This window comes from Mus pahari, chromosome 10, assembly GCF_900095145.1.
Source record: "Mus pahari chromosome 10, PAHARI_EIJ_v1.1, whole genome shotgun sequence".
Taxonomy (NCBI): Eukaryota; Metazoa; Chordata; class Mammalia; order Rodentia; family Muridae; genus Mus; species Mus pahari.
Window position 1 is genome coordinate 99,136,873 of NC_034599.1, and position 13,604 is coordinate 99,150,476.

Consider the following 13,604-nt stretch of genomic DNA (forward strand, 5'->3'; position numbering starts at 1 on the left):
GTGAGCATCACGTAGTTAATGCTCGACAAACACTGCTTTCTTCTCATTGGCTCACCTGATGCCTTGTCCTAAAAGCCTCGCTGAACAACATATCCCCCCTGTCTGTTAGGGTGGCACATTTCACAGGAGGCACAGGATGTAATAATTAGTGATTTCACACTGAAAGCCAGACACTGTTATTTTAGAAAAGCCTTCCTTATGTGGGGACATTTTAGACATGGCAGAATCCTGGGATGGCTTGTGTTTACATTTGCCAAAAGCTTCCAGGACACAGATTTACTCTAAAACAAACTGCAAGTGCAGAAAGGGTGGCCTTGAAGAAAGGGAAGGGTATAGTGCTCCACTTCCTGACCCCAGGGGGGGCGGGACGACAGGTGACCAAACACAGGAAAGGCATGCCAGTGTCACAGCTAGCCCATCACTTGTACTGTGCACACTGACTGGCAGGCCGTCCCTGTGACTCCCGAGATAGAACCTGTGACCACAGGTCTTCAGTCCCCAACAGCACACAAGAAAACAAGGTTGGTTCTAGAGCCGCCTCGCTCAGCACCCACAGTGGAGGAAGAATACTGCGAGCAAAGGGGAAACTAAGATGCAGAAGGTCCAGGCACAGCTGACAGCTTTGGATTTCTGCTCCCGACCCCGGTGTGAGCAGCAAGGGTTGGATCTCACGGGTTTCACAGTCCACCAGATGTGACAGTGAAATTAGGACCCTGTATTCTAGAGAGGGAAATAAGCTTCATCAAAAAGGCCTAAGGCAGACCCCAGAAAAATGTGTGCATGTAATTTTAAGATACAGAGGGCAAGGTCTGTGTATATGGATCAGTGGTAAAGTATAGCCCTAGCATGCACAAGGCCCCGGGTTCAATACCAGCAGAGGACAGAAAAAAGGCGGAGGTAATGTGGAAGCAAATCAGTGGACCAGAAGCTCAGACAATGCTAACCCTGTGTGACTTGTGCTGAGTGATCACCAGCTTAACACCTCGAGTGAGTTTTCAAGCTTTACAGTACCTCTTATATGATTTTGGTTGTTTCTTGGTTGGTTGGTTGGTTGGTTGGTTGGTTGGTTGGTTTTGATTTTGAATTTTGGGGGTTTGTTTTGTTGTTGGTGGTGGCTGGTTAGTTGATTGGTTTGGTTGTTTGTTTGGTTGTTTGTTTGGTTGTTGTTCTGTTTCTGTTTAAGACAGTCTCGCCGTATAGCCCTGGCAGGCCTAGAACTCAGAGATCCACCTGCCTCTGCCTCCCAGTTGCTGGGGATTAAAGGCGTGTGCCACCACCATAGCTAGTGCTTATATGATTTTTAATAAACCCGTCATCAACCCCATATATCCCTATACCTTTATTTTTTTATATAAACCCCCAATCCTTCTCTCTCTGAATGCCAGTTCATTCAACAACAACAACAACAACAACAAATTATTAAAATCCTACTATGTTCCAGATTCCTGATCTTGGAGAGTCGAGATAAGAAGCAGCTGAAGGACTTTGGAGTCCTGTGCCTGCTGAGCAAGCTGTAAATGCACAGGCTTCTCCAGCACAGGAGACGGCAGGGGTGAGGAGAGGCTTTGGGATGAGAGCTCCTCTGAGAAGCAGTGAACTTGGAATCTGGCTAATGTGGCCCCAGCTTTGCCAGGGCCAGGCTCGGGATCTCCTAGTACAAAGGCGGTGGAACGGGACAGACCACAGCATTTCCTAGGAACTGATAGAGCCCGGGATTGCTGAGACTATGTGAGTGAGAAATTGGCAGAAAGAGAGAGAAAGGGAAAAAAAAAAAAGTGATCGAGGCTGCATCCAGCTGGGGTTTGCCAATTATAATAAAAATGTGGGTTTTATAAGAATTTGTTGGAACCATTGCCAACCGGAAGCATGGCCCGATGCATGATGGGAAAGCTTGTGGAGCTTCGGTGGGACACTGGGCTGGGGAAAGGAGGACGGTGTAGACGTCAGAACACTAGTTTATCAGTGTGTTGGGTATCCAACACATGATGAGAGCCAGGATGAACGCCTTCAGTGTCATGATTTAGTGACACCGCTTTAGACTGATCCTTGCTTCCCTCTGTCTTCTGCAGCTGGCAGTAGGTAGCGTGTCACCATCCAGCCATGTTGGCCAGTTTCCCCCACATCCGTCCATTCCTTGATAGTGCCTCTGGGGGTCACGGGAACACAGCCTCATGTTCCCCAGAATCCCCAGGTTCCTGGAAGCTGATGGCTGCAGGATGAAGCTCATCGCCTAATCAGCCCCACAGGTGGTTTTCCTGAACAGTTGGGCTTTTCCCTCTTCGTCCATAGCTTTGTTTCCTTTTATCTCCAAACCGAGCCTCAAACTCAACAATACGCTAGCGGAACCAATTTCACATCTAGCCATAACTCCAGGCATTTTTCATTGTAATATTTACATGCTTTCAATTAAAAAAAAAAAAAAATGTGCTTTCCTTACTAATTAGATTCAGAGGCTAATCAGTTACATCTCCAGAGGTAAAGACTCTGATTTGAGTTTGAGCATCTGTTCTCAGTGGTCAGGTGGTGACACCTTTTGCCTAGGAAACTCTGGGTATCTGGAACTAAAAAGAAGTGTGAATTTGTTGTCAAGGTAAAGAAACCAGGTCCTCGTGCCTTGGTGGCCTCCTTAGCCAGCCTGGACAAACCCCAGCAAGTCTGGGTCACAAACCTGCCATTGTCTCTGAATCCCACTTGCTGGCAGGTGAATGAGAGAAGCCACCCTGGAAGAGCAAACAACACAGGAGAGGGAAGTAAGCTTGAAGGGCTCAGGGTGACGATTGTAGAGCACTCAGTGTCCCTTCGTGGAGCATCCATTTATCCTTTGATGTGCCCAAAGCAGCAGTTTGAATCTTTAAGCCTGGTTTTCTCACTAGATGCCCCCAACCCAACTCTAACCCTGTCCCCACCATAGTACTACAGAGAGAAGTCCCGCTGGCCTTCCAGGAAGAGTCAGACAGGGGGACCTCATGAAGGGTTGCCCCTCCTGTGGTATAGACCATACCTTTCCCAACATAGTAGATGGAGAATGAAGAACTTGATGAGGGTACACCAAGTCACAGTGAGCGCAGAGCAGCTGGACATTTCAGGTTCCAGACGGAAGGCTGAACTTTAAATTCGCCTAACAGTCTACCTCTAAAGGAAGTCTGACTTTAAACTCCCATATTTAACTGCGCGTGGGCATGGCGGGTGTGAGTGTGGGTGTGCAGGTGCCACCACACACGTGTGGAAGCCGGAAGACAATCTGAGGGAACAGATTCTCTCCTTCCACAGCGACTCGGGAGCCCAGGGGTGGCATTAAGCACTTCCAGCTGCACCAGCCAAAAACAGAGATCTAAATAACAATAGGATGAAGTTCAACTTAGAGCCAGAAATGTAAATGGGAGTGGTTTAGATTAAAGAGAAAAGGAGAAAAAGTAGATGCAAGCCTACTTTGCCAATTCACACTGAAATAGCCCCTAGCTTGGTATGGCCCACACAGACCACACAGACATACACCTTCACTCTTTCACAAAGCTATGTGTGTGTGTGTGTATGTGTGTGTGTGCGTGTATGTGTGTGTGTGTGTGTGTGTGTGTGTGTGTGTGTACCTGTTGACATGCTGCCGAGCCTTAAAAACCTGCTCAAATGTTCCCCTAAGAGTTCTTTCCATCATCATCCTCACTCAGTCGATAGCCACTCCGGTCTCTGTAGGGCTCGCTCTCTCCTGCTCTCCCTCCTTCCTTCTCCTTGTCCCTTTCTCTCTCCCTTTCTCTTCCACACACACACAACATCCTACCAAAGTGCAGCATAATATAATTTCATTTTAATTTTCATTGTATATATGAAGTGTACACGACACTTAAAAAGTACATTTTCATTTAAGTACACACAAATACTATTATAGCAAGTTCCTCTCATTTCCACACTGAGCCTAGGTCTTGCTTTGAATTCCTGAATCTTCCTTTCTCTATCTTAGGAACATTTTTCTAGTTGTATTACTGTAAAAAGAGATGTCTTTTGGCGGTAGTGGGAGGCCCATATCATTCGTCACATTTTTGATCTAAGGATCAGACTTGCCCGAGTTTGTTCTGAGAGGCCAAGCCTCAGCCCAGTTCAGACTCTATTTTAGAGAACCGGACCTAAGTTTGAACTCAGGTAGACTAACAGGCTGGTAGTTTCCAAGTTGCCCCACAACAAAACCCGAGCCTAGCTCCAGTCTCTAGGCTGATCCCCAACAAGACCAGTGTCTCCAGGTTATTCCCCCAACAAACCTGCACCCCCAGGTTACAAGCCCACCCCTTGCCTAATAACCACCAATGCTTTAACAACTACCTTGCCTAACAACCACCAAGTTTATGATATGACTCCCAGCCCCAGCCAATTATGTTAAAGGCCATAGTAACTTCCCAATTAGATGCTTGCATACTTACCCCCTGCCCAACCCCACCCCCCATCTCCCCCCCCACACACACACTTGTTGCTTACTATAAAGGCTTGCCTTATAAAGACATTCAGGGCTCCCCACCACCATCAAAACCATCCTACATGATGTGACAGTGGTATGGGTGGTGCATTGGAGGGGCCCGAGATAGCTCAAATAGAATAAAGATCCTGCTGTGAGTTGCATCAGATCAGCTCCTGTTTGGTTTTGGGGATCTTTAACATTTCCCTGGCACTACAGTTCTGGCCACTCTAGGAGACTGAAGACTGGTTTTTAGTAAATATGAGTCTAAAGTGACAGAAGCCACATTCCAGTCACTCTGAAAGGATCTTTCAAAGATTAGTGCTGACTTGCAAAGAAGAGAGGGGAGGCTTTGGGGAGCATTAGAACACTGTGTTCCAGTCAGCTTTGAGACTCTGGTCCTCCCATAAATACAGTGAAGAGGAAATAGCCTGTCTTGGGCTTCTTGAGCTGTGTTTTGCTCAATAAAAGAGGTCTGACTAAAAGAATGATTGTTTCTCTCCCTTAATCTTGGTTATATTTGATTACTGAAGCTATGTCTTAGTCATTGAGGCATTTAAAAACTGTTCTAAATTAACTTACAAATAGGACCACAGTAAAAGAATAAACAGTGAAATGCATTCTCTGTCTGCACTTCAAATAAAGGGCCAAACATAGAGAACTTCATCTCCGATCCCACTCAACATATGGAGCCAAATACTTGAGCAGACTCCAATCCAAGGTTCAGCATGTTTCCACCAGCAGATGGGAAAGTTTACAGAGGGTCAGGTCACCAAAGTGGGATTCAGAGTTAGCTCAAATTTATAAACAAAGCAGGCAACTCCAACGCCACTCTGTTGGCTAGTCAAACTGTGAGAAGTGGTTAAGGCGCAAGACAAGCTTCAAAGGCACTGCACTTGACAGGTTCTTAGGTTCCGGACTTCAGGTTTCCCGCTTCCCTTTTATGAGACGGACATGTGCAACGGGCAATGGGTAAGGCAGACTCAGCCTGCTCTAAATGCTGAGACTCAGTGAGTGCCTCCTCAGCCACAGATGGGTCCCCTGTATGAACCTCTTCTCCTTCTGAGGATGAGAACATAGCAGAAGAACAGTCAGACAGAATCCAAGAGTCGGGAGTCAGACAGCTGTGAAATGCTGTCCTCTGGACGCAACAGGGCTGATGCACACTAACAAGTTTTTTTCTCTCCCTTAGGGACACAGATATAGGCCGGATTAGACCAGATTAAAAGTAGATAAAGGCAGAGTTATTAAGAGGCAACTCTAGCGGGTCCACTGATCTCACAGGTGGAGGTCAGTGGAGTCACACATCCAGGCTACAGCAAGGGGGGATTTACAGAGTTTAGGCAAGGAGTGGGGGCATGCCAGCTAGGAGCTGGGTTTCTGTCAAAAAACTGAGCCCCTGGACAGGCAGTCTTGGGTGGGTTGTCGGAAACTGGAGACAAGGAGTTATGACAAGTTAGCCCGAGGTTTCCTCCAAGTGGGAGGGCGAGTTTTCTCTGGAAAGGCTGGGCTGGGGGAAGGAGGGGAGTTGGGAGTTTCCCAGTTTGAACAGGGGTATGTAGGGGTACCAGACTAACATACACTTAACTCAAAGTTTCTATGGCTGTACAAGAACAAGCCAATCAAAATTCCAGCACAAGTCGAGGAAGAGTCTTGTGACACCCTAGCCCTAGCCAAGGAGCTATTGGCAATTAATGAGGAGGAGGGAGGGGGAAAGAAGTTTCATGTGTCTTTGGGGGTATGGTCACTGGTAGGCTGCCTGCCCAGGCTCCAGGGGATGACACCCTATCTAAGACTGACTCAATCAGAATTCTTAGGGAATAGTGCCAAGAACGTGGATATGATAAGACACCAAGGGTGACTCTTTAGATAAAAACATTATTGGCACAGATGAGCGCTAACAAGCCAAAGAACTGAGTCATGCATTCAAATGTACAGAATCCTGACCCACAGGGCACCAGGCACTCAGTGTGCCTTTTCCATTGGCCCACATTCACACAGCCTCTCTCTGCCCTTCACAACAACCAGGTTTAAGGAGTCCAACTGATAAACCTTGTATCTGTGGGAAGAAAGCAAGAAAGAACAAAGATGTCCTGTGGGCTCTGCAATAGGATCAAATCCTTGTGCAATGAACACCACAGGCACCATAGGAGGGAGCAGAGAAAGCTTGGCGTAAATGCGCCAAGCGCAGATGAAGTCCTAGGTGAATGTCATCGACATGCGAACAGCCTTGTCAAGCACCCAGTGTCTCAGACCACCCATTGCGATGGCAGCACCTTCCTCTGGTTTAAACGTGAGCGCGGACAGTGTGTTCAAGTACATATCGATGTGTACAGAAACTAGCAACTACAGCTGCCTTCTCACGCTGTTTACAGCCTGAGCCTTCTGGGCTACAGAGACCTCCCATTGAGTCTAGCTAACTCCACCCTATGGACATAACAAAGACATTGAGTGTCCTTCTTAGCCTTTCTATACACATGCCTGCACATTATTTCTTTATTCCCTCACTGCCCAGAGACATGGCTCCAGGACCCAATCCATGCTGGATATGGGAGAACATGCTTTAGTGAAGTTAAGGGTGGGGAATATGTTATCTAAGAAGTCATGAGGTCCTGTGAGGCAGCCTGGTAGAACAGATACCAGAATTCTAACAAGACTAGGATGCAAGGTGTGGTTCAGGCTACCAAAGGAGGTCACTATGATGACAGAATGCCAGAAGGACTAAGTGGGGATTCACCAGGTAGAGGAAGAGAGAGGCACATCTGGAAGCTGATGGACCACCGGGAGGTAGATTAGATTATTTTACTTTACAGGGTCTCAGTCTGATAACAGAGACTGGGTGGGGCTAGGTAATGGCAGTCAGTGGTGGAGTTCACTTCTCTGCATCCTTGATTCTCAGCTTCCTAGACCTCCCGGAGTGCAGTGTCTCCATTTCCTTATGGATGAATCCTTTCCACTGGTGGATGGGTTTTCCTTGTGAAGTTAGCTGTGCAGTTGAGATTCCCTTTCACCAGCCCCCATGGAGAAAGAACAGCAACAACAATAACCAACCAGCACCCTTTGGGTCCACCACGTTGGTTTAGTGACAGTTGGGCAGACATGGGATATGTTCCCCAAGTGTCTTTCAGACTGAAGACCGTCTCTGAGACAGCTGCCATCTAGAGCAGAGGGACTCCCCTAGTCTGGCCATCGCTGGGGCAGCTTCCTTCAGGTTTCCCTCTAAGCCATCCCAGTTCTCACCCTGTTCCTGAGCCTCCTGGTCTTAATCAGCATGAGCCGCTCCTGATTCTCCCCCCATCTGTCTAAATATTTCCTGACAAATGGACTGGATTATGGTTTCCTACTCTAGGGAATTTTTTTAATAGCCCCTGGTTCTTTAAATTTTTCAATTTCTGAACATGGCATAGTGTCACCTGCCTTTGATCTCAGGACTTGAGGCAGAGGTAAGCTGATCTCTGTGAGTTCAAGGCTAACCTGGTCTATATAGTGAGTTCTAGGACAGCAGGAACAGCATAGTGAGACTCTATCTCAATAATAGTAATAATAATAATAATAATAATAATAATAATAATAATTTTAATTTTAATTCCTATATCTGTTTGCAAACATACATATTTACTAATTAGTTAATTTGTTTAGTGTTATATCGTTTCTAGGACTTTTATATAAAACCTTACTAAAATCTGAGCTTATTGGAGCTGATTTTAACATCTTATATGGAAATCTCCTGAGATGAGCTATGGTTCAGGAGTAGAGCATTAGCCTAGTTTGTGGGAGGCCAGGGCTTTTATGTCCAGCACCACAAGGAGGAAAAAGGAGAAGAAAGAAAAAGAAATAGAGAAAAAAGGAAGAAAAGAAAAAGAAAAAAAAAGAACAGTGAAAGTTCATTATGGTGACTCTAAATATTAACAACAATCTGTGTGTCACTTTGTACTGCTTGAAGAATGATCTACTGTAGCTATATTCTGGGTTTCGAGTGAATTAGTTTATTAAGAACATATTACGTTCAAGTAAAATAAATAGTAAGTGACAGATAGGTAGAAAGGTAGATAGATGATAGATAAATACATAGCTATATAGATACATTGGTGGATACATAGATAGACAGACATCATTAAACTGGGTATTCAGAACATCTAGTAGAAATCAACTGGGGGAACTGGAGCAGTCAGTTAGAGTTTGGGGTGAGCTTTCTCTCAAAGAATGACATTCCCACAGCTGACCTTCAAGAGCCCCTTTTTTCTTCTAGAAACGTTTTTCTGGGATTAACATGGCTTTGGTTGTATATGAAGTTCTGCTCCCTTTAAGGGCACCATGTTTTTATTTGAAGACTGTTTTGTTTTTCCCTTCTCACCCCTGTTAAGAAGCCTCCCCAGACAAGAAACCTCAAAAGACATTTTGAGACAAGCCTGCTTGAGTCTGAAATGGGGCAAGCAGGACACCCCCACTTCCAGAGCCAGCTCCACAGTGAGCTCAAATAGCACATGATAATTTACCAACAGAATTTACGTTATAGAAGTCAAAAATCTGAAGAAACTAAAACACATTGTGTGGTACATGTATATACTCAAGTTATAACACTTAAAAGAAATACCAAAAGCTCTGAGTGTCTTTCTGCTTGCTTCTCACGGGAAATGGATTCTCTTTGTGACTTATTGAGTAACTCTGGCTATGAGTTATTGAGTAACCCTGGCTATGTTTACATATTTGAAGTCACCATTATTTACTCCAGAATCAGAAAACATCTGTGAGGCATAAGCTTAATTGTGTAAAGATATCTTTGAAGGATATTAAAAAATGAGGACTTTTAAGTTCTCCATGCTAACTCTGCTTAGTGTGCAAGTCAGATATTGTCAGGGTGATTTATTGTCATTGTTCATCATAGCTGTCGCAGCTACATACACCTAACATTTCTGGGCTGCTGCAGCCTAGGTTCTCTAAAAGAAAACTAGTCCGATGAATCGAGTCAAGAAACCATTAAGGAAAGCTGTACAGGCATTCAACCTCTGTGCTTGGGCCATGATAAAAGTTAGTAAGAAATTTCTAGTAGATGACTACAGCTTTTCTGTTGTACGTGCTCTTAGTAGGAAGGATTTTGTAGAGAGATTTCAAATACTTCCCAATCCCAAATGTCTATAAACTTGATAGGTTAAATCTGAGATGCCCCCCGACAGGCTTGTGTTTTGAATGCTTGACCCTCAGATAATGGTGATTTGAGAGTGTCTCGTGCCTTTGGGAGGCAGTGCTTGCCTAAAGAAAAGTCGGCCAGTGGGAATGAGTCATTGGGGTTTGTCTTAGTTACTTTTCTGTTGCTGTGATAAAACAACATGACCATGGTGACTACAAAAAATAAATAAATAAATAAATAAAAGCATATTTGTTCCAGAGGAGTAAGAGTCCATCAAGACAAGGAAGCATGGCAGCCTAGTGGCTGGAGCAGAAGTTAAGGGCTCATAGCTTAAACAGAAGTCAGGAAGCAGAGAGTAAGCTGGGCTTGACTCAAAGCTCTGAAGCCTTACAGCACCCCGAGTGATATACTTCCCCCCCCCAACAAGGCTCGCCTCCTAAGCCTACCCAATCAGTGCCACCAACTGGGGTTGAAGTATTCAAATGCCCAAGACTATGGGGGACATTCTCATGTGAACCACCACGGGGCGTCACCCAGGCTGATTCTTGTCCCACTCTGATTTCTGATCAGCTATTGAGTCAGTCACTCCTGCGGCCATGATGTTCTTCCCAAGTGCATGGATCCAAGTGGCCATAGCTTGAACGTAAATCTTCCTGACTGAAGGTGTTTCTGTAGGGCATTTGGTCACAGTGAGTACAAAGTGACTAATAGATAGCAGGAGGGTAGGGTCATTTCTGGGAATAAGTCAAGTTGTATGGGTTCTAGGCCTTTGGAGCGGGTTTGTGGGAGAGATTTGGAAGAGTTTGCAGATGCGAGCTAGAGAAGACCTAGCATGCTGTCGTCAGAGCTTAGTAGGTTGCTCTTATGAGAACCCAGAGACAACAATTCTAGCAGACGTGTAGACGGTAAAGTTGGCCTTTGTCGGGTTTCAGATGGGAACAAGGACTCCTATTAGGAGCAGACTACAGACTGTGAGTGTTAAATTCCTATTTATCTATATATTATCATGTCCAGAATACTAGCTGTCAAAAAACAGGGCTAAGTTGTCCCGTCCCCTCTCGACCAGCAAGGAAGACAAAACCACCAGTTCTTCTTACAGCAGTTTATTCAGGAACCTTAAACAATCTTCATCATCTCCCTCTTCATCTCCCTCTTCATCTCCCCCTTCATCTCCCCCTTCATCTCCCCCTTCANCTCCCCCGAGCCCCGGGCTACAAGCCCTTTTATACTCTCATATCCACTCCAATCGTGGCAGGCCACGTCACCTCACCAGGCGCACGACCTCAGCCAACCAGAAGAACGGGAACATATCACCACCAAATATGGACCTGTTTACCACAAGCTCCATAGCCAACAGGTGCCATCTTCTAAGGTGCGGCTTCGGGTAGCCCAGGGGAGGGACCGTGGCCTCCTACACTAAGTTATATTTAAAATTTTAATTACTGTGCTTAAGAAATCTATAAAACAAAATGTCTCTAACCTGTAAGCCCTACTTACCCAAGAACAGATAGGCCCAGCTGCATTTTCATAAGGAAGCCAACAGTGTAGATCAGAATTCCACAGCTCCACTCAAGACGAGGGTAGTTTTTGTTATTTTGACCAGGAGGAATTAATTTTCCCTTAATGGATCTCAATAGATCCCCGATCAAGGCTATTATAATATTCCCTCCCTCTGAAGAGGTAACCCAAAAATAATTTATAAGATGGGCTGGAACTGGGGGAAAAAATATAACTCGTTTTCACCACAAACCTCTAGAGATCCTGTTCAAAAGCTGTTCACCAGAAAGCTTTGACTCTGAACTGGAGTTTCAGCTTGAAATGCACATGTAGCATCCAGGGATGTTCACTTAAGTGAGAAGATTGCATCCTCTCCCTCTGGCATCCCATGCAGAGAATCCAGGAAACTCCCTGCTTCAGGCCACGAACAATCATGGAACTCTTCCTACATCCTTGCTCCTAAACTACCTAGCCCATTCCTATCTCCTGTCCTGGTGAGCAGGGTCAGACTCCTAGCAGGGAGCCTCCAGAAAGATACTATATGAATCTGTAAGGATGAAGTTAAATCCCCAAAGGGAAAGTTTCCTAGGCGGTTGAAGAGGCTAGGACTGTGGAACAGGTGCTGAGGAAGGCCACGGGCAATGCGTGGAGTCAGCCAGAAAAGAGGTACCATGTGGCCGTGTGGCCTGCCAAAGGCAAAGCCATAGGTGTAGGGCTACCCAAGGCTGCAAAGCCATAGGTGTAGGGCTACCCAAGGCTGCTGGAGTTCATATCAGAACTCCACAGAGTTCTCCAGCCTGCTACAGAGCTCAAGATTGAGGTTTTCTCTGTTGGAAGCTGAACTTTTGTTAAGTTTCAAACCAGGAACAAAAAGCTGAGGTGCCTATTTAACATATCAACCCCAACCTGGCCTCCAGGTCCTCCTAGCATCCCTCAGTCCCTACCCATTACAGGGTATGGCTGGCATACCCTGCCCTCTACCCTGAACTCTCCAGCCCAGGGTCTTTCCCACAGATGCTCTTCCCTATATAATCCAGACATTTTGGTTACCCACCCCCCCCCTTTTTTTTTTGGTACCTTTGGCCTCCTGGGTACTGTGCTTGATTCCCGCCCCCCCCCCATGCCCTTCCCTTCTCCCTCTCCCCACATCAGTCAGGATCATGTCCAGTCTGGACTCTCCCAGATGCGCTCCCACATATATATAATAAACTTTCTCCCCCACCACACCTAGGAGTGGCCATGTCCTTTCCTTTGTCATTCAGGCTTCGGTCTCTCTTTGGTCCAGTCTTTTCTTTGCTGTTTTCCAAGCCCCTTCCTTTTGAAATGGGTATGTTTACACTGTGCAATCGGATGTCAGGGGTATTTTATTTAAAGGGTCTCACAGCTAAGAGCTTGCCTGAACTCTTGGGTGGGAACTTGAATTTGGGCTTTTGATCGACACTAGAGACTGTGAACAGGGTCTGCAGAGGGAGGTGCTATTTGGGGAGGTTCTGAAGCTTTGAGAGGCCCGGCCCAGATGGAGGGAGATCAGTGGGGGAGGGGGACTCCTTGGGTTTTATGGCTCCTTGCTGATTCCTGCCTGCAGCTGCCTGCCGGTCATGCAGGAAAACAGAGCTCTTCAGCAGCACACCCCTGCTGCCATGATAGGCTGCCCAAAGCACAGAGCCAAGAAACCACGGATTAACCCCTCTGGAATCTTATGCCCTCATCCCTCCTGTAAGGTGTTCTCTATGATATTTTTGCAAGGGATAAGGGATAATGCACAGTGTCTGGTGTTCCTGACAGTAACTGTAAGACCCCAACTCAATTTGTTTCTTAGACACCTAAAAAGAGTTCTTTGTTCTTTTGCCTTCAGCCTGCATTACTAATTACCTCTGGAACTGGCTCGTCTTAAACTTAGACTAGTGCAGGAAGCCTTATGTCCTTCTACCTGACAGCTAGAAAAGTGATAACTGCTGGATGGCCCGCCAGGCCCTGCTTTCTGGTATTNAAAGCCAGGAATGTTTACCAAAAGATAGCTTATGACCCCTATGCCATAAATGAGCCATACAGCTCCGACAGAGAAAAGCTGTAAACTCAACTTTCTTTATGAACTTCCCCCCCAACCCTTCCTTATGGTCTTTCCTTTAAAAGCCCTCAGTTGAAACGGCTCACAGTAGATCTCCTATGAGCTCGTCCTCAACATGTTGATTTTTCCTGATTAAACCTCATGCATATTGCATCAAGAATGGCTTCTCTCGAGTTATTGGGGCGTCATCTCATCCTGGGATTGGAGCGAGCATAACCCCTGAAACGGGGGTCTTTCATAACTACTCCCCTGCCCAGGAAACACCCATGAGGATTTCCACTGCAGAAGAGCTCGGTGCTGTCAAGATCAAGCCTAATATTTACATTTCGCACAGATTTTCTTAACTCCCTGTCCTTGAGCCTTTCTCAATCGACAGTTCTCTTCTTTTCGCCGCGGAGACCAATGGTGTAGGATAGAAAGGAAGACTCCTTTGTCTTCCTTCTGGTCCCACTCTGCTCTTTGTCATTTTA